This window comes from Tupaia chinensis, unplaced genomic scaffold, assembly GCF_000334495.1.
Source record: "Tupaia chinensis unplaced genomic scaffold, TupChi_1.0 Scaffold000619_1, whole genome shotgun sequence".
Taxonomy (NCBI): Eukaryota; Metazoa; Chordata; class Mammalia; order Scandentia; family Tupaiidae; genus Tupaia; species Tupaia belangeri.
Window position 1 is genome coordinate 1,233,886 of NW_006160139.1, and position 19,252 is coordinate 1,253,137.

A 19,252-nucleotide genomic window follows, 5' to 3' on the forward strand; every position below is an offset into this window, starting at 1 on the left:
CATGCTCTGCGGGGCTGTCCAGGCTCTGCGGGGCGGTCCATGCTCTGCTGGGCTGTCCATGCTCTGCTGGGCTGTCCACCTCACTTCTTGCTTTGCCCGTCTCCACCGCTCCTGGACGAGGAGAAACTGTTTCATGTGGCTGTCCCTTTGCAATTCCAGTGTTAAATGAGCCTGCTCAGACTGTCAGCTTCGCGGCTTCAGAAAGGTATGCTGCAGCCTTTTTGTGACAAGAAATAGCCTCTTCGTAGTCCCCTGCAGCTAATAATCAATCTGCTCGTCTGCTCTGTTGATGAGCCAGGTTGAGGGGTCCTTTCAGGGGCGGCCTGAGGAAGGGGAACAACAGCGCCCGGGCACATGGAGGGGTAGAGGAGGTGAGCGCGACGCAGAGGCAGAGATGGCGACCCCTCTGGGCTCCCGGGAAGTGAACGGTGGGCGCAAAGGGAGTAACAACCGCACCACTTCCTCCTCCAGCGCAGGCCGCCAACCCGCCTCCTGTGCCCCCGCGGCCGCGCACCAACAAAAATGTTTTTCACATGTGACTAGTTATAATGGCTATTTATCCCAAATAAATAATTCAAAAAAAAATCATAGACAAAAAATTTTTATTATTTTTAAGGGTAAAACAATTGTAGAGAAACTAAAATATAGGGACCAGCATAATGGCTATGTCACTAGACTCCCATGTAGTTTACCTAGGTTCGAGTCCCGGACCCGGTGGCTTAAACTCACGCCAGGCGCGTGTGCATGCGTGCCCAAGATCCGAAGAGGAGAATGGAGGAGAAGGGATTGCGGTGTGGCATCCCCTGTGGGGGATGAGTTCTCACTTTCTTCCTCTCTGTCTCTTTCTGGCAAGTGCACCCGCTCTATAGCAAAAACCTTCAAAAAAATTTTTAAAAAAGAAACTAAAATATAAAATAATAAACCAGAGGGCCAGACAGTGGTGCACTGATAACAGGGCACTCCGTGAGGCTGACCCAAATGGTTAGATTCCAGGCTCACACCTAGAGAGCTCTGAGAGGTTTTTGTTTGTTTGTTTGTGCTAAAGAGCACGAGCGCTGGCCACACAGACAGACAGAGACAGAGAGACAGAAAGCGAGAAATCACCCCCCAGGGGAGATGGCCACACCACAATCCTTTCTCCTCCATTCTCCTCTCGGGATCTTGGGCACGCATGCACACGGGCCCAGCGTGAGTTTTAAGTCACCGGGTCCGGGATGCGTACTGCAGTCGACTACATGGGAGTCCAGCGACATAGCCATTACACTAACTGCTGGTCCCACACCTAGAGAGCTCTCTGAATACACTGTGTGCGAAAGTGCCCATCATCTGGGATGACCAATGCATGAGGTAAACCTCAGCTTGGAGAGTGTATTGAGGGTGCCTGGTTCTCTGCCTATCTCTCCGTCTCTCTGTTTCTCTCATTCATGGAATAAATAAAGAAAGAAACTTCAAAATAAATAAAATACTTAATTGGTTGAGTACCTTGTGACAAATAATAGAATTTTAAGTAGCCATTAAAATATGAATACCATTTGAAAATTATTTAGAGCAATATTAAGTTTTTAATTTTTTTTGGGGGGGAGAGGTATTTTTTGTGCTATAGGGAGCACGCGCTCACCAGAAAGAGAGAGACAGAGAGACAGAAAGTGAGAAATCACCCCCCAGAGGGGTGGCCACACTGCAATCCCTTCTCCTCCATTCTTCTCTCGGTATCTTGGGCACACATGTGCACGCGCCTGGTATGAATTTAAGCTACTGGGTCTGGGACTCGAACCGTGGTCGGCTACATGGAAGTCCAGCGACATAGCCATTATGCTAACTGCTGGTCCCAATATTAAGTTTTTAAAAAGGGAAAAAAGTATATAATACTAACACATGTAAAATATGTATCTTATGGCTACAAATGAAAAGGAAATCACGGAGAAATAAAAATAATTGTTTTGCAAAATTATGAATAAAATTTTCAAAAAAAGGAGTTTTACGATTTTATTTGATAAAGGCAATTTATTTTAATAAACTATTTTTAACATATGATATTATCTTCAGCAATATTCAGTGATTTTAGATAGAGTAGATAACATGGTTTTTGACATAGGAGCAGGATTGTTATCTCTTTATTTGTATCTCAAATGCAAAGGTTAGCTTTGTTTACCTTGTTAATATCTGTATTCTATTTTAAAAAAGTTATTTTATTTAACTTTATTTATTTATTTAAATTTGACCAGAGATGCACAAAGAAAGAGAGAGAGAGAAAATGAGAAAGCAAGCAAGCTGCCAGGTCTGAGACTCAAACTGCAGTCAGCCACGTGGGAGTCCAGTGCCCTTAATCACCATGCCACCTGCCAGCCTCACCATCTGTATTCTTAAAGAAAAAAAATCTTAAAGTTATATGTAATTCCATTTTCCTAGAATAAAAAGCTATTTTTTTGGGTTGTTTATTCCTAAAGTCAGAAAAACATTTTAAAAAGCTCCAATTAGTCTGACCCCGCAGTGCAATGATTAGGCATTGCACAAGGAAGCTGGATTCTAGATGGCCAACCAAGGTTGGAATCCTGGCTCCACCACTTAAAGAAGACACTGGGCATGTGTGCATGTGCCCGGAACCCTTACAGTATGGAGAGGAAGAAAAAGGACTGTGGTATAATCAGATCCTGTAGGGGGATACTTTCTCTCCTCTGTTTTTCTCTTTCTCTGTCTCTTTCTCATGCGCTTACAGACATGCCCACTGGCATTAAAAAAAGAAGAAGCAATAGTAATCCCAACAGTGTCATACTGGCCTAAGGATGGACTAATGGAATAGGATTGAAATGGAAATAAATAAAACCAGAAGTAAAACCATATTTTTGTGGTCAGTTGATTTTTGGCAAGGATGCCAAGGCCATTCAATGGGACAGTCTTCTCAACAAATTGTTGGGACAGCTCAATAGTCATGGCAATACTGGGTTGTCAGTAGAGTCTTGATGCACTTTGCATAGAAAAATACCATGACTTTCCCAATAACCTAATAGAGTGAAAATGGGCCCTTAACTTTATGTAAACATGAACTCAAAATGAATCAAAGACCTACATGTAAGAGCTAAGACTATAAAATTCTTAGAAGAGAACATAAGAGAAAATTGACATGACCTTGGATTATATGTCTTAAATATGATTCCAAAAAGCAAAAATCTAAGGAACAGAAGTTGGCATAATAGCTATGTTGCTGGACTCCCATGTAGTTGACTGAGGTTCGAGTCCTGGACCCAGTAGCTTAAACTCACACTGGGCGTGTGTGTGTGCGTTCCCAAGATCCTGAGAGGAGAATAGAGGAGAAGGGATTGTGGCATGGCCATCCCCCCTGGGGGGCAATTTCTTGCTTTGTGTCTTTCTGTTTCTCTCTGTCTTTCTGGCAAGCGCATGCACCCTATAGCAAAAACCTCTCCCACCCAATAAAAAGCAAAAATTCAAAAAAAGGGACTTTATTAAAATAAAAATATTTTATACGCTAAAGGATATAAAAAATGGAAAGAGATAATCCATGAAATGGGAGAAATTATTTGCAAGTTATATATATATATAATAGGGAATTTATATTTTGAACATATAAAGAACTATTATATCTCGCTTTCTGGACCTGGCTGAGTAGAAGGCGCCATCATGGGAGTTGACATCCACCACAACAAGGACCGCAAGGTTCGGCGCAAGGAGCCCAAGAGCCAGGACATCTACCTGAGGCTGTTGGTTAAGCTGTACCGGTTTCTGACCAGACGCACCAACTCCACCTTCAACCAAGTTTTGCTGAAGAGGTTGTTCATGAGTCGCACCAACCGGCCCCCTCTGTCCCTCTCCAGGATGATCCACAAGATGAAGCTTCCTGGCCGGGAAAACAAAACGGCTGTGGTCGTGGGGACCATCACAGATGATGTGCGCATTCAGGAGGTGCCAGAGCTGAACTTGTGTGCGCTGAGTGTGACCAGCCGGGCCCGCAGCCGCATCCTGAAGGCTGGGGGCAAGATACTCACCTTCAACCAGCTGGCCCTGGACTCCCCCAAGGGCTGTGGCACCGTCCTATTCTCCGGTCCTCGCAAGGTCCGCGAGATGTACCAGCATTTCTGCAAGGCCCCTGGAACCCCGCACAGCCACACCAAACCTTACGTCCGCTCCAAGGGCTGGAAGTTCGAGTGTGCGAGAGGCCGGCGTTCCAGCCGAGGCTACAAAAACTAACCCCGGATGCTGCCCCGTTATTAAAAAGCTTTTGGATTCTGAAAACAAACAAAACAAACAAACAAACAAAAAACAACAAAAAACCTATTATATCTCAATGACAAAAAGACAAATAATTTAAAAATGGGCAAAGGATCTGGGTAGTAATTTCCCCAAGAAGATACACAACTAGCCAATAGGCGCGGAAAAGGTGTTTGACACCACTAGTCATGATGGAAATGAAAATCAAAACCGTAATGAGGTACCACTTTATACCCAGTAGGATGGTTATAGTTAAAAATATGGACAATAACAAGTGCTATTGAGGTTGAGAGAGAGAGAGAGAAAGGGAGAGAGGAATGACCACCCATCAGGGCCTGGTCAGACCACGACCATGTTTTCCTTCAATTCTCCCCCCTATGAAGATCCTGGTCATGCACACACATGCCAGATGTGTTTCTCAAGTGGCTGAGGCTGGGACTTAAACCTTGGTCACCTGTGTGGGATCCTCTGTAGTGCATAATTGCTGTGCTATGGGGCTGGCCCTATTTATTTATTGATTTATTCATAAAGAATTGGTGGGGCTCGGCATTGGTCAAATGCAATGCATAGCAAGGCTGACCACACATGGAAGGGTTACAGGTTCATGTCTAGAGACCTCCCTAAATATGCTAGGCCGCCTGTGCCCATGGTCTAGGGGTGGCCAAACCTAGGGATGGATCGTGGTGTTAAGACTCTGCTGGGTGTAACTTTCTCTGTGTCGGAAGAAATGAATAAATTATCTTAAAAATGATTTAGTAAGTCTCAAAACTAAAGAATTTTCATCTTCATGTATTGTATTTGAAGGCTGCTTCATTTCATCTTACTTTTTAAAATTTTATTGCTTAATTTGCCAGAGAATGCATGTCCTCCCCAGACAGAGTGAGAGAGAAAGAAAAAGAAAGAGAGAAAGAGAAAGCATCCCCTATGGAGGATGGTCACATTGCATTCCCTTCGCCTTCATTTCTTTCTCCTTTTGGCAATTTGGGCACACATGCCTGGCGTATTTTATAAGCTATCGGGTCAAGCACTTAAATCATGTGGCCACCCCTGTGGGATCCAGCCACTCTAACAACCATGCCACGGGCTGGCCCCATCATACTGTTTTTAACCCATATATTTCTAAACCTTCTGTGCCAGAGGAAATTTCACTCTTGCTCTTGGTAGCTGGGGATGACAATTGCCTAGACTCAAACAATGTAATTCCCCCACTCAGAACTATCCATGCCATGAAGACCCAGGGTCCATTTGTAAATCCTTCCCAAAAGTCATGACGACATTGAGAGACCAGCAGGGGCAGCAGCCTGTACTTGGTTGGAATTCTGTGGCTTAACGTGGGCTATGTCCCAGCTGTCCAGCTTCTCTTATGTCTGACCTTCTTGCTCAGCTCCCCAGGGGTGAGCAATCATGAAGCCAAAGTCACAGCCTTCACTGATAAATTATTTCAGTGAAATGAGAGAGAGCGATAACAACACACAACACACTCACTAATGAGTTCAAAAGAACATTACGGTGCACCTGTCCCAGATTCTAGCTTTGTCCATACTTTAAGATCTTCTGTGAATCAATAACATGTGAAAAGAAGTTTAGTATGGAAGGGAGGGAGGGGAAAGGAGAAGGGAAAAAATGGGTAAAAGAATACTTAATTGACAAAAAATGAAAAGCTATTTACTGATGATAATGTAGATAGTAATATCCTTGTCATGATTGACCTGCATGGTTTTGTGTTGGAAAAAGAAATGTATACTGTAAAGGTGTGATAAAATATAAATTAAAATAAAATAAAATAAATGAATTTAGGCTCAGAGCAAGCTGGGGATTCCTATGAGGGAAAGGTGTATGCTAGGTTTGTTGAGAAAGCAACCAAAGGAGAGTAAAGATGACTTCGGGTTGTTCTTGTGAGTAGTCGGTGGAGCCAGGCAGAGTTCGTGCTCATGGACTGATGGCTATACTATCCAAGCTTCCCTAGGCTACCAGAACCATGAAAAGACCACGATCATTTTTTTGTTTCAGAGAGGTTTTTGTTATAGGGCATGTGCGCTCGCTGGAGAGACAGAGCAAGATAAGAAGAAAGTGAGAAATCACTCCTGAGGAGGGATAGCCATGCTGGAACCCCTTCTCCACCGTTCTCCTCTCAAGATCTTGGGCACGCATGCACTTGTACCTAGCGTGTTTTCAGCTGCTGGGCCCAGGACTTGAACCACAGTTGACTACATGGGAGTCCAGAGATAGAACCATGACACCATCTGCTGGTCCCAAGACACGATCTTTTTAATTTGGTTGCCCAGAAATGGAGCGAGTAGAGAAGAAGGATAGGGATCTAAAACTTGGCAATGTTCAAACACCAAAAGTGGAGTCAGCTTTTTCATTGTTTCCGTTTTGTCATAGTGATTCTCAGCTCAGCTGATTCTGTGAGGTCTTAAAGAATTTGCCAGTGGAGTCCTTTTCACATTAAATGAACCAGACTTGATTTCTGTTGCTTGCAGGAATTTTTAAAAATGATTACATACTATTTCATATTAAACAGATAAACAAGCAAAACACTTTTTTTAATAGAGGTTTTTGCGTTAGGGTACATGTGCTCCTGGAGATAGAGACAAAGTGAGAGGGAAAGTGAGGGAAAACAAAAAAACAAAAAACGCAAGGGGGTTCACCATGCCACAACTCCTTCTCCAGTCCCCTCCCAGGATCTTGGGTGCACGAGCACACAAGTTCCCAGCATGATTTTCAAGTCACTGGGTCTGGGACTCAAACTGTGGTCGGCCAAGAGGGAGTCAAGCGACATAACAGCTACACCATCTGTTGGTCCCCACAAGCAAAAATCTTTAAGCATAGAAAGACCATGACACAATTTCAAAACAATGCAATTACTTGTGCAGATTTTCAAAAATGTGTATTTTATTTTTCTGCAGGGAGGGATGATAGCAAGTCTCAGAGGTCACACATTTGAAGAAATTTCCTTCTGTTTTGTATGTGAAGATTATTCAGACATCTAGTATTCTAAAGTATGAAGAGGCCTAAGAGACTATTGATAATAAAATAATTTTAAAAATCCTTTGTTTCCTGGTAAGAAAACCTTGACTAAGAGCAAAGCGATTACCCAGTTGTGTTAAGAGCTGATGGAGGATCAGAAAGCATGCATTCAAACTTGCAATCAAGGGACCCTTTTACCATAGTTAGAAGCTTCTGGAATTCAGTTCAAAAGACTTCCTCATGTCTTGGTTCTAGGAAGAACAGAATCTCTCTTTATAATACATAAAGGCTGTATCCATGTCATAGTGCTCTGAGTCTGCCTGGTTCATTTATTTGGACTAATGCATAAATGAAGCCGAAGTCACGGGTTTGAGTCAGGAATGAGCAGTTTGTCTCATGGTCCAGAGTCAGAGCAGTTGATCTGACTCAGGATCCACAGCAGTGGGGTGAGATGTTGACTAGACACGCCGTGAGTCCTTGGGTAAGAGTATGAGAATAGCGTGAAGCCTGCTCAGAACACAGTGACTGAGAGGACAAAGGCATCACGTTTTCTTTCCTTCTCTCTTTTTTTCTTTTCTCTACTTTTTTCTTTTCTTCTTTTTTTTTTTTTTTTTTAATTTTTTTCTCATTTTTTCTTTTCTCATTTCTTTCTTTTTTCTATTCTCTTTCTTTTCTTTTTTGAGAGATTTTGTTATAGGGCCTGTGTGCTTGCCAGAGAGACATAGAGAGACAGAAAGTGAGAAATCTCCCCCCCGGGGGGATGGCCACGCTGTAATCTTTTTTTTTTTTTTTTTTCCATTCTCCTCTCTGGATTTTGGGCACACTCACACACACACACCTGGCATGAGTTTTAAGCTACCAGGTCCAGGACTCAAACCATTGTCAATTATTTGGGAGTCTAGCAACATGACCATACGTCATCTGCTGGTGCCAAGGTATCACTTTTTCACATATAAAGGCTGTAATACTAGACACTGTGCTGAAGAAAACCAAGTGCTTTTGACACAAAACTGAAAATTTTCGTTGCTAAACAAAACAGCCTGTGTGTAGGAAACATCCTTTCTCCTTTCTCTTAGGGTACATGCCAGGTATTTCTTTACTTGAGAATGTTCCTATTCTCTCTTTGCTCCTTCCTCCAAAACAAGCTGCCTTTAAAAGAGGAGACCTGCCCAAGAAGTTTCAGCTCCATGGCCTTCCAGCTGCTAAAACCCAGTCTTCGATTTCCTAGTGGTAGGTTGAGTTTGGAGAGAAACAGGAGGACTAAGTGAATGCATGAAAAGACTTAGCAAATTCAGAGCAAGGAAGGATATAGCTCTGAGGTGAATTAATTGCAATCTATCTGGGGAAAGAACTGGTCCTTAAGAATGGAGAGGATTTTTATGGAAAGTGTGTGGGCTGGGGAAGGCATTCTAGCTGTCAGGACCACAATGCAAACAGAGACCAGGGGAAATGGTGCTTAGCAGGCTCTGGATTCTTGCAATGAAAACTGGCTAAAGTGGAAGCTTCATTGCAGAAAGAAGGTGAAATGAATTTGAAGCCAACAGCAGCAGAGATCACATTTTGGAGGGCTGGAGTGACAGGTGTAGTCAGCAGTGCCATCCTTGCTCTGCAGGTAGTGGGAACTATTTGAATGTTTGGAGCAGGGGAGGATGATGCCATATTTAAGGAAAGGAGTCTGACAGTGGTGTGTAGGCTGCATGTGAGACTGGCGGAAGGGAGGCTGGTAATCACATTAGTCCTGAAAAAAGTGATGAAAACTGACTGGTAGTTGAAGCAAGGGTTGGTAATTGAATGCTTCCATCCATAATGGATTGTTAACAGTAGAAAGTAGAATGTACTTGGGACCAGCAGTTAGTGTAATGGCTATGTCGCTGGACTCCCATATAGTTGACCGTGGTTTGTGTCCCGGACCCAGTAACTTAAAACTCACACCAGGCACGTGTGCGTGCATGCCCAAGATCCTGAGAGGAGAATGGAGGAGAAGGGATTGCGCCGTGGCCATCCCCTCTGGAGGGTGATTTCTCACTTTCTGTCGCCCTGTCTCTCTCTCTGTCTGTCTGGTGAGTGCACGCGCCCTATAGCAAAAACTTCTTAAAAAAAAAAAAGAAAGAAAGAAAGAAAGAAAGAAAGGAGAATGTACTGTAGGAGTGAAGAAATTTGGCCCCGGGACCAGCAGTTAGTGTAATGGCTATGTTGCTGGACTCCCAGGTAGTTGACCGCGGTTCGAGTCCTGGACCCGGTGGCTTAAAATTCACTCCGGGCATGTGTACGTGCATGCCCAAGATCCCTAGAGGAAAATGGAGGAGAAGAGATTGTGGCATGACCATCCCCCCCGGGGGGTGATTTCTCGTTTTCTGTCTCTCTGTCTCTGTCTCTCTGGCGAATGCATGCGCCCTATAGCAAAAACCTCTCCAGAAAAAAAGAAATTTGGCCCCGAGATTCACTGTCACTAGGCAGATTACTAGAAGAAAAGGAATACAGATTTATCTTGACATCTACTTGTGTACATGGAAGCCGTACAAAATGTGGTCCAAAAAAGAGCTGGTGACTGGAGGTTTAACACAGCGAAGGCTTGGAGACAAGCTATGAGAGGGTGCAGAGAGAAAATGTGAATACACAGAGATGATTGTGTTTTCTAGGGTAGGCTTCAGACCTGTTATATCCTTCCTGTGACTAGCAAGTGAAAGAGTAGCTTGGCTTTTTACTTTACTGATGTAAACTTCTTTCACAAAAGGTTAGCAAGTTAATTCTTATGTTGGCAAAACTTCTGGATAGCTATCTTAGAAACATGCTATAGAAGTTTAACTTGGAGGGCATATTTGGACTCCCCACAGCAGCTCTCTCTGGTAGGGAGCAGCTTTGTGTCCGGAGTCCAAGAAGATTTGACTTTGCTTCAGTCCAAAGACCATCACCCTGCTCAGCATACCTGGTCCTGTACATGCAGTTAGGGACCCGACATCAGATCTTGGAGTTGCAGATCACTCTGGGCCACTTGGTGCTTGGCAACATATTCACTCAATGAGCCTGTGTAGGTGAGCTGCTCTGTTAAATACTAAAGTGTGTATGATGGAACACAGTAAAGAAACATGTGTGTTGACTTCAACTGCTTGTTTGGTACCTACCCAGCCAGATGGGATTTGGGACCATGGAAATCAACTCTCCTTTGATGTAGGATTGTGGGCTGAGGTCCTCTGGCCACTGGCTTCTTCGATCTTGACCTCCTGTATATCCCTATTGATAAGAAGCTTAGTGCCTGTCCCCACACTGCTAGGATTGCTGAAACTTCCCTTAAGCTTACTCTCCATTACCTCTCACTCTGTCCCTTATTGAGACAGAAATGAAAAGAAGAATGGGAGGGATGTTTATTTTTTATTGTAAGACCTTTAACTAGACCACCTGCAGACATTAAGAACCTGAGTCACTGTCAATTCTTGTTCATCCAGGGCTACTAGTCAGAATGTTCTGCCTGAATTAAATAGTCTGCCAAGACATACAAGTAGTCTAAGAGATATTTCACAAGATTAGCCAAGTATTTGGCTACATTGTTCAATGCATATAATTAAAAGGCATACATACTCTGCCTTCTTAAAAATCTATAGAAAGATTTATTCAAACTTTGGCATCTTATCCCCATATTCTGAGTAATGATCTTTCTTTTCTTTGCTGCTGCTGCCTACATCTAATGTATTTACGTATGACAAGTACATTTTCTTTGAAACAGAAAAGTCATGACATAATTTCCTGGTTTTCTAAGCAAAAATGCATCTTTACTCTTTAGACAACCCAACACAACCATGGATTTGTTGGCCCATAGCCCAGAAGGAGAAAATAGGCATCAACCTGACTAAATAAGTAATAAGGAAACAAATGAGATAAGGGGACACAGCGTGTTTGTGATGATGTGGGCATGTAATCATCGCTGTGGGCTTGGGAAGCATGACAAAGAGATCCTGGGCCTTTGGACCTAGACCCAAAACGTAAGAAGAGAGGCTGAGCAGGCCAGGAGTGCTAAGCTGAGCTCTGCAAACCCTGGGCAGATGCCTCTTTCTGCTTCTTTCCTCCAGGTCCTGCTGTGAAAGGTCCAGAGGAATCCCAGGCCCACCAGGGCAGGTTCCCTTCATCAGAACCTCCTCCTCTCCTCAAGCCACTCTTGGGCAACTCTTGTGTGACTAGTGGGCTCAGGTGGCACAGGTATAGAGTTGGGGGAAATCACAGCCCACTCAGTTTTGCTGGATTGTTCAAGGGGCTGGCTTCATTTACTGAAAACTCTATCCTCCGGGAAAGGACTCAGGTCAGAGGGGAGCTGGATTGCTAACAGATTCCCGGAGGAAAGTAGGAAGATGAATGAAGGGTGCAGGCATTTTCTACTCGAGATGAAGAGCCACACCACAGGGTCCTCTGGAGCATTGCTAGCCTGCTTGGTCCTGGGCTTTTGGCCCTGCTCCAGACACAACCCTGCCATCCTCCTAAAAGACTAAGGACAGGTGAGTGAAACTAAATCCAGGTACCCTCTCTGGTGGAACTGTCAGAGATCACACGAGGCACGTGTCCAAGGCAGAAGTTTATTGACTTGTCTTGGGACACAGCAATTATTATACAGGTTTATGGCCAGCATATTTTGTTCTGCAAAATCGAGGTGGGGCAAGTTGAAGGGCACATCATAGGACTCCATGTCCTGTCCTACCTTGAAAAGAACAGCCAGGCCCTATCGGCCTTCTGAGCATCAAGTGGAACTGCCAGGGCGCAGGGTTTCAACTGCCAAGCCTTCAGCACAGCAAGGCCTGCCCACGATGTGACTGGGTCCCAGGAAGGCTTTCTTATGGTGGTCATGGTCCTCTCTGTTGAGTGAAGTCCTGCCTCCTCACAAAGTGCCGCAATCACCTCGCTGAAGAAAGGAATCTAAACTGCTTTGTTGATGTTCATTGGTGAAGAAACAAAACAGAACAAAACAAGCCCAGCCATGACAGTCACAGGTAAGGTAAGCAGACTTTGGGGAAGAGCCGGAAATCACAGAGACCACAGTGTGCAGCACCTGCCAAGACATCTCAGAAGACTGCACTAGACCTTCCTGCTCTCACAGTCACAGCCTCCCTGCTGTAGGGCTGCTCTTCGGGCCTGTCTCTGAGACAGTCAAATATGCCCTGTCCCACGTGTACACCACCCTCTCTCCTTGACCTTCCTTTCTTTTCTCTTTTCTTTCTAAGCTCCATCCCTATAGGAACAAGCCAATTTCTGTGCTTCTGTGTTTTCTTGATGATTTTGACTGTAACATCTTCTCCTTTCTTCTAGTCAGTGGTACACCTACCACAGTCAGTGATTTCTGGGCCTTCAAAGGAAAAGCATGCGGCCTTATCTGGCTTTGATTTCATCTTATAGGTTTTAGTCGGGACCGAATTGGTAAAGCAGTCATTGGGTTCAAAGTGAAACTCTAATACAGAAGACATTGTCTCGGGACCAGCAGTTAGCATAATGGCTATGTCGCTGAACTCCCATGTAGTTTACTGCGGTTCGAGTCCCGGACCCGGTGGCTTAAACTCACGCTGGGCACATGTGCATGCGTGCCCAAGATCCTGAGGGGAAAATGAAGGAGAAGGGATTGTGGCGTGGCCATCCTCCCTGGGCTGGGGGGGGGTGATTTCGTTTTCTCTCTCTCTGTCTCTGTTTTTCTGGTGAGCACATATGCCCTAAAGCAAAAACTTCTCAAAAAAAAAAAAAAAAAATGACACAGGCTGTCATAGTCTGAAAATTTCACTTTAATATCCTGCAAGTGTTTGAAGATTGGTTCATCATATTCCTGGACTAACTCACTTAGCGTATCTATATTTATAAAGATGGTAAACCAGAACTCCGGAATTCCTTTGGGATTTGGCTCTTCGGCTGTTGCTGTTTCTTCTTCTGCTACGACTACTTTATTTCTCATGTCTCCAGCTAATTTGAACTCCGTTTCATTTTCACTGTGCCACTCAGATTCTGCAGCTGTTGGCTCCACATCACCAGTGATAAATTTTCTTCTCTTGTCAAAGAGAGGCTGGTATAATGCAGCATACTTTCTATCCAAGTCATGAATTTATTCATAGAACTTAGCTTCTATATGAGAACACCTCACTTGAAGTTGTTTCAATGCATTAATTCTTTTTACTGCTTTAGGTAAAGTTTTGATGTGAAAAACATTTTCGAGTCATTCCTGCAAAGCTGCCAAGACTTGAGGACTCTGTATCACCTGATCTGTAAATTTTTCTGTATTATTTGCATTTTTGGCAGCTTCCATGGAATCTGAAGGAATCCCATTTGGAAAACTTATGTGTCATCTGAATGTTTTTATCCCCTCATGCCTCCTGTAGTGGTAACCTGGATGTCCTTTTCTAAGAAGCATAGTGGCTAACTGATAATATAGTAGTTTTCTATTTAGCCGCATACATATTGGCTTTACATATAACTTCATTTGAAAAATTGGCCTTGCTAGTTGGAGGAGATTTGAAAACTGACCCACAGCCCAATCAGGTTGTTATTGTCAGTCATACAGCGACAGGGAACTGATAAAACTTGTCAACCAGGTTGAGTCTTAGAGCAAGATTTGCCCACATGAACAGGACAGAGAAAAGCCTAGAAGTGGGGATGTGGCATCTAAGAGGGACCTTTAGAGTCCAACTGTCCCCTCCTTTAAACTTCAGAAACATTCTTCAGACCTTTCAGAATCTCCAGTAAAATCTTTCAGATTATTAAAAACCTTGAGAATGTTCTGTTGTTTCAGTTAAGAACAAAACTACCATAATCAATAATGAACTCAGGTGATGTAAAAAATACTTCCTGGGGCCAGCAGGTAGTGTGGTGGTTAAAGCACTAGACTCCCATATGACTGATTGCAGTTCGAGTACTGGACCTGGTGGCTTAGAAATCATACCAGGGGCATGTGCATGTGTGCCCAAAATCTAGAAGAGGAATAGAGGAGAAGGCATTGTGGCATGACCATTGCCCCGGGGGATGATTTCTCTCTTTCCTTCTTTCTCTGGCAAGCACACCTACCTTATGGCAAAAACCTGAAAACAAAAACAAACAAAAAACTGTCATACTTTATTCTTTTAAAAAGTTTATTCTGAGGCTCTGGTACCAGTGTGCTAGGAACAATGCAATAAGATCAGGATGATGATAGATTTACTGAAAGAGAATTTATGTTTTTGGAGATTCACTAAGATCCCCAGGTATGCAGCCACTAAGTGTTTCCATGGACCTCCTCTTTTGCACTCAGACTGTAGACATCACCGAAGACTAGATGAATTGGGGTGTGTGTGTGTGTTATTTTCCATTTTTAACTATATGAGCAGCATTTACAACTCCCTGTCTTATGTGGTCCACAGACCCTGATTCTTGGACCATTCTCCAACAGCCAGCCACAGGTATGTGCACCAGTCAGAATTAAATGCCACCTCATTCGTGAAACTTACACCATTCTCTATTGTTGCCATGATTCTGACAGGCATGCAAACCTTTTTACGTAAGTATGAAAGGCAACAATGACTCCCCAAGTTACACAATGAGAGAGGCATCCAGTCCAGGGTTATGTAAAACAAAGAAATGATTACAGATTTAAGAGTATAACACTGTTAATTAGAGAACTTTTTAAAGCATTTTTTAGTTTTTAAGAAAAATTAACCATCTCTGGGGTCATGATGGGCAGCAAGATGGCGTCTGCCAGCAGGGTTGTGCAGGTGGTGAAGCCACTTACACCACTAATAAGGTTTCCTGCCAGAAGAGACAATCCTAAACCCATTTTATCAGAAGCTTTGAGGTCAGCAGGGCTGCCATCCCCTTCCTCTGCAGTTTCATAGCATTCTAAGGGAAGTAAATCACCAGATTTGCTGATGTATCAGGATCCACCAAACATGGCAGAAATAATAAAACTTTACCTCAGAAATATAGGAGGAAACTGGTGTCTCAAGAAGAAATTGAATTTATCCAACGTGGTGGTCCGGAGTAATCACTGTGGCTGCTGTTTTCATCAGAAAGAAGAATTTTCTTTACAATAAAGGATTTCCAAAATGACAAATGAGAAATTGTATGTTAAACAATTTACTTTAATAAATAGTCTGTAAAAAAAGAAATATAGAAAATTTAGATAGACACTTGTAGCTCCTAATTTATGTATCTTGGTCAGCTCAAAGCTTACCTAATTGTTTAAATACTTTATACTTATTAGAGTATACATTTAAAAAAAACAGAAAAATCAACCAGGCTGCTCTTACCCCCAGAGACTGCACTGTGAAAAAGGAGTAGTGGCAGCTAGGAAGGGCAACTGAGGCAGGAGACTGCTCCAGGCTTTTTCCTGCCTCCCTACCCATCCCAGGTACATCCTCCCACCACCATTTCCCCCAGAGACTGTGCTGTGCAGCTGAGGCAGGAAGACCTTCTGTCCACCCAGAAATATTTGGAAACTTCATAGTTTTCTGAACCATGCAGCACAGTGTGTGATAGGACACCTTTTCCCTCTTTAATTTGAAACTCTTCAGCTCAGCCTCAAGTGCATCTGGTCTCAAGAGACTGGGAAAGGACTAAACACCTAAAGGTGCCTATGTATATGCTTCTCTGACTGGAAGACGAGGCCCTCTACCATGAACATATCTCAAAAGTAGAGTGTTTCCTCCCTCATGATGCTATAGAATTGATACCAGAAAAGCAATAAGTAGTGTATAATCCATCAGATGCCTAGACACCAGCACAGAGGCACAAAAAGTATTGGAAATACCTTTTCCTCAATGGAACAGACCAACTCTTACCCACCCTTGGACATCATCAAAGAATATGTAGGAATGTCAAAAATAGAGTTCAGAGTATTTATGGTGACACAATGAGAGTGTCTTTTTAGGATTTGAAGAAGATAAATACCATAAAAAAATTGATCAGAACTCCCAGAGATGAAGACAGTAATACAGGAAACAAGACCTCCCTTGAAAGTACTAATACTTTACGGGACCATGCAGAAGACAGAATCTCTGATCTGTAAGACAAAACCTTTGACTTAGATAAAAACACCAAAACTAATGAAAAAATCACTTAAAAAAATGAGGAAAACATACAGAAAATAATAGACAATATAAAATGCCCAGATATCCAAGGAATAAGTATTTCAGAAGGTAAAGAATCGGACAAAGGCGTAGAATATCCATTTCATGAAATACTTGCCGAAAACATCCAAAACCTAGAGAAGGATTCAAACATCCAGACCCAAGAAATACAAAAGTCCAAAAATAGGTTTAACTCAAGAAGATCCTCTCCTTGGCACATCACAGCCAGAATGGTAAAAATCACAAAGATAACCTTCTATAAAAAGCAAGAGAGAAATGTCAAGTGACTTACAAAGTTTATCCTATTAAGCCAACATCAGACCTCTCAACTGAGACAAAGCAGGCAAGAAAAGAATGAGAAGACATATTCAAAATACAAAAAGAAAAACAATTTCAGTCAAGAATACTATAACCGGCAAGGTGATCCTTCAAATGGGAAGAATGAATAAAATCATTCACAGACAAACAAAAACTTAAAAATTCACCAATACTGGGCAAGCTCTTTAAGAAATACTGAAGATATTAAACCAGGAAAATGAAAGAGAGACAGAAATAAGAGAACAAAAAACAACTAAGAAAATGGTTAACGAATTGGCAGAGACAAACCCGCAAATATTGATGATAATGTTGAATTTAATGGATTAAATTTTCCAATCAAGGAACACAGACTGCATAAATGGATTAAAACAAAACAACACAAAACTCTATTTGCTGGTACAAGAAATGCTCCTTGTGGGTAAAGAGTTACATAGGCTAAAAGTGTAAGAGTGGAAAAAGGTATTTCATGGAAATGGAAATCAACAAAAGGGTGGAGACATGAAACTGATTTCAGATAAAATAGGATTTAAGACAAAAGCTGTAAAAAGAGACAAAGAAGGACATTAGTAGTACTAAAAGGGCTAATTTACCAAGAAGATATAACACTTTAAAAATATGTCAAAGACAGATTGTTAAAGGGAGAGATAGACTGCAACATCCTAATTGCTGAGGATCTCAACACACCACTATCTTCTTTGGACAAATCGTCTAGACAAAAAATAAGAAAGGAGATACAGGATCTAAGCACAACATAAATGAAATAGACTTGACAGACATCTATAGACCTTTTAACCCAACAACCATAAATATGCATTTTTCTCACCCCTACATGAAACCTCTTTGAAGACTGACCACATGATAGTGCAAAAAGTAAACCTTTAAAAATTCAAAGATATAGCAACTCTCTCCGGCATCTTCTCTGACAATAATGGAAATAAACTTGAAATTAACTTCAGGAAAATCTCTTAAAAATACAAATATACAGAAACTAAATAACCTACTTCTAATGACTTCACAACCACTGAAAAAGTTAAGACTTAAATAAAAAAGATTAATTGCAACCAATGATAATGAGAGCACAAGTTTCCCTAATGTATGGGACACAGCAAAAGCTGTCATAAGAAGGAAGATTATATCAATTAGTGCACATAAGAAAAAGATGGAAAGGTGGCAAAGAGAAAACCTGACAACACACCTCAGGGAACTAGAAGAACAACAATGACAAAAATGCCAGGAGAAAAGGAATAGTAAGTATTCCAGCAGAAATAAATGAAATAAAGAATAAACAAACTATATAGAAAGTAAATGAAACCAAAAGCTGGTTCTTTGAGAAGATAAGCAAAATTGATACATCATTAGCTAGACTAAGTAAGAAGAGAGAAAAGAACCAGATAAATGAAATTCACAAGGAAATGGGCAATATTACAACAGATGTAACAGAAATACAAAAGGCTATTAGAGAATACTATGTGCAAGAAAACCTTGATGAGATGGAGAAATTTCTGGACACATAAATACCACCAAGACTGAATCACAAAGACACAGAAAGCCTAAATAAACCAATTGAATAAGGGATATGTAACCTGCCAACAAGGAAAAGATAGTTTCATTCCTGAATTCTACAAAACTTTTAAAGAAGACCTAAATCCTATTCTACTCAAATTATTTCTTTTTCTTCACCTTCTGGGATGCCTATTGTCCAGATGTTCGGATGTTTAATTGTATCTAGTATTTCTCGTATATTATTCTCAAATTTCTGGGCCATTTTCTCAGTCTTCGTGGTGGATTTTTCTAGACCAGCAATTTTCTCTTCTACGTCTGAGATTCTATTTTCTGTATGATCTAGTCTGCTTTTAATACTTTCAAGGGAAATTTTGACTTCTTGTATTGTAGCCTTCATCTCTAACAGTTCCTTCTGATTCTTTTTTTTTTTAAAGTGTGAAATTCCTCTTTTAGATCTTGCATGAATTTCCTCACCTCCTGGAACTCTTCAACTCCTTTCTCCTTCCTCTTCAGCAGTTCCTTGTCTCTCTTCTCTTCCATTTCTGTTAGCTTTGCCATTATGAATGTTCTGAATTCTTTATCAGACATTTCCATGATTTCCATTGAACTGTGTGTGGATAAAGAGGAGCTATCCTTTTCCCTTGTGGGAGAGGTATTTTCCTGCTTCCCCATATTTCTTGTGGTCCTGCAGCGATTTCTAGTCATCTGGTGGATGGTCGGTTTCTTCCCAAACTTGGAAGTTCAATCACGCGAGTTTTGGATGCTGGAGGCCCAGTTATCAGTGGGACATCTTCCTTTCTCCCCAAATGGCTAGATCACAGGAGCCATGGAGCTGTCTGCCTGCCTGTTCTCAGAACACGAAAATGAATTCATTTCCTTAACCCTGCATAAATACAGCAGTTTCTAAAATTATAGCTTTACAAAGATGACCACTTTTTCAAAATTCATCAAAATGAAGTGCTATCTGTCACTGATACAAATACTCCATCAAAATTTCAGTATGTTTAGGGAACCAGCAGTTAGCGTAATGGCTATGTCGCTGGATTCCCACGTAGTCGACAGCGGTTCGTGTCCCGGACCCGGTGGCTTAAAACTCACGCCGGGCGCGTGTGCGTGCGTGCCCAAGATCCCGAGAGGAGAATGGAGGAGAAGGGATTGCGGCGTGACCATCCCCCCTG

At 42.2% G+C, this 19,252-nt stretch overlaps 4 pseudogenes; 2 read left to right on the forward strand and 2 right to left on the reverse strand.

The window, feature by feature from the left end:
- LOC102474313 (nuclear receptor-binding factor 2 pseudogene) overlaps positions 1–3,635 on the reverse strand; it is a 4,494-nt pseudogene extending 859 nt beyond the window's left edge.
- Positions 3,610–4,203, forward strand: LOC102471769 (60S ribosomal protein L18 pseudogene; annotated as a pseudogene).
- Positions 4,204–12,239: 8,036 nt separating this feature from the next.
- On the reverse strand, positions 12,240–14,657 carry LOC102474744 (nucleosome assembly protein 1-like 4; annotated as a pseudogene).
- Positions 14,658–14,861: 204 nt separating this feature from the next.
- LOC102472195 (28S ribosomal protein S36, mitochondrial pseudogene) lies at positions 14,862–15,320 on the forward strand (annotated as a pseudogene).
- The last annotated feature ends 3,932 nt before the right edge of the window (positions 15,321–19,252 follow it).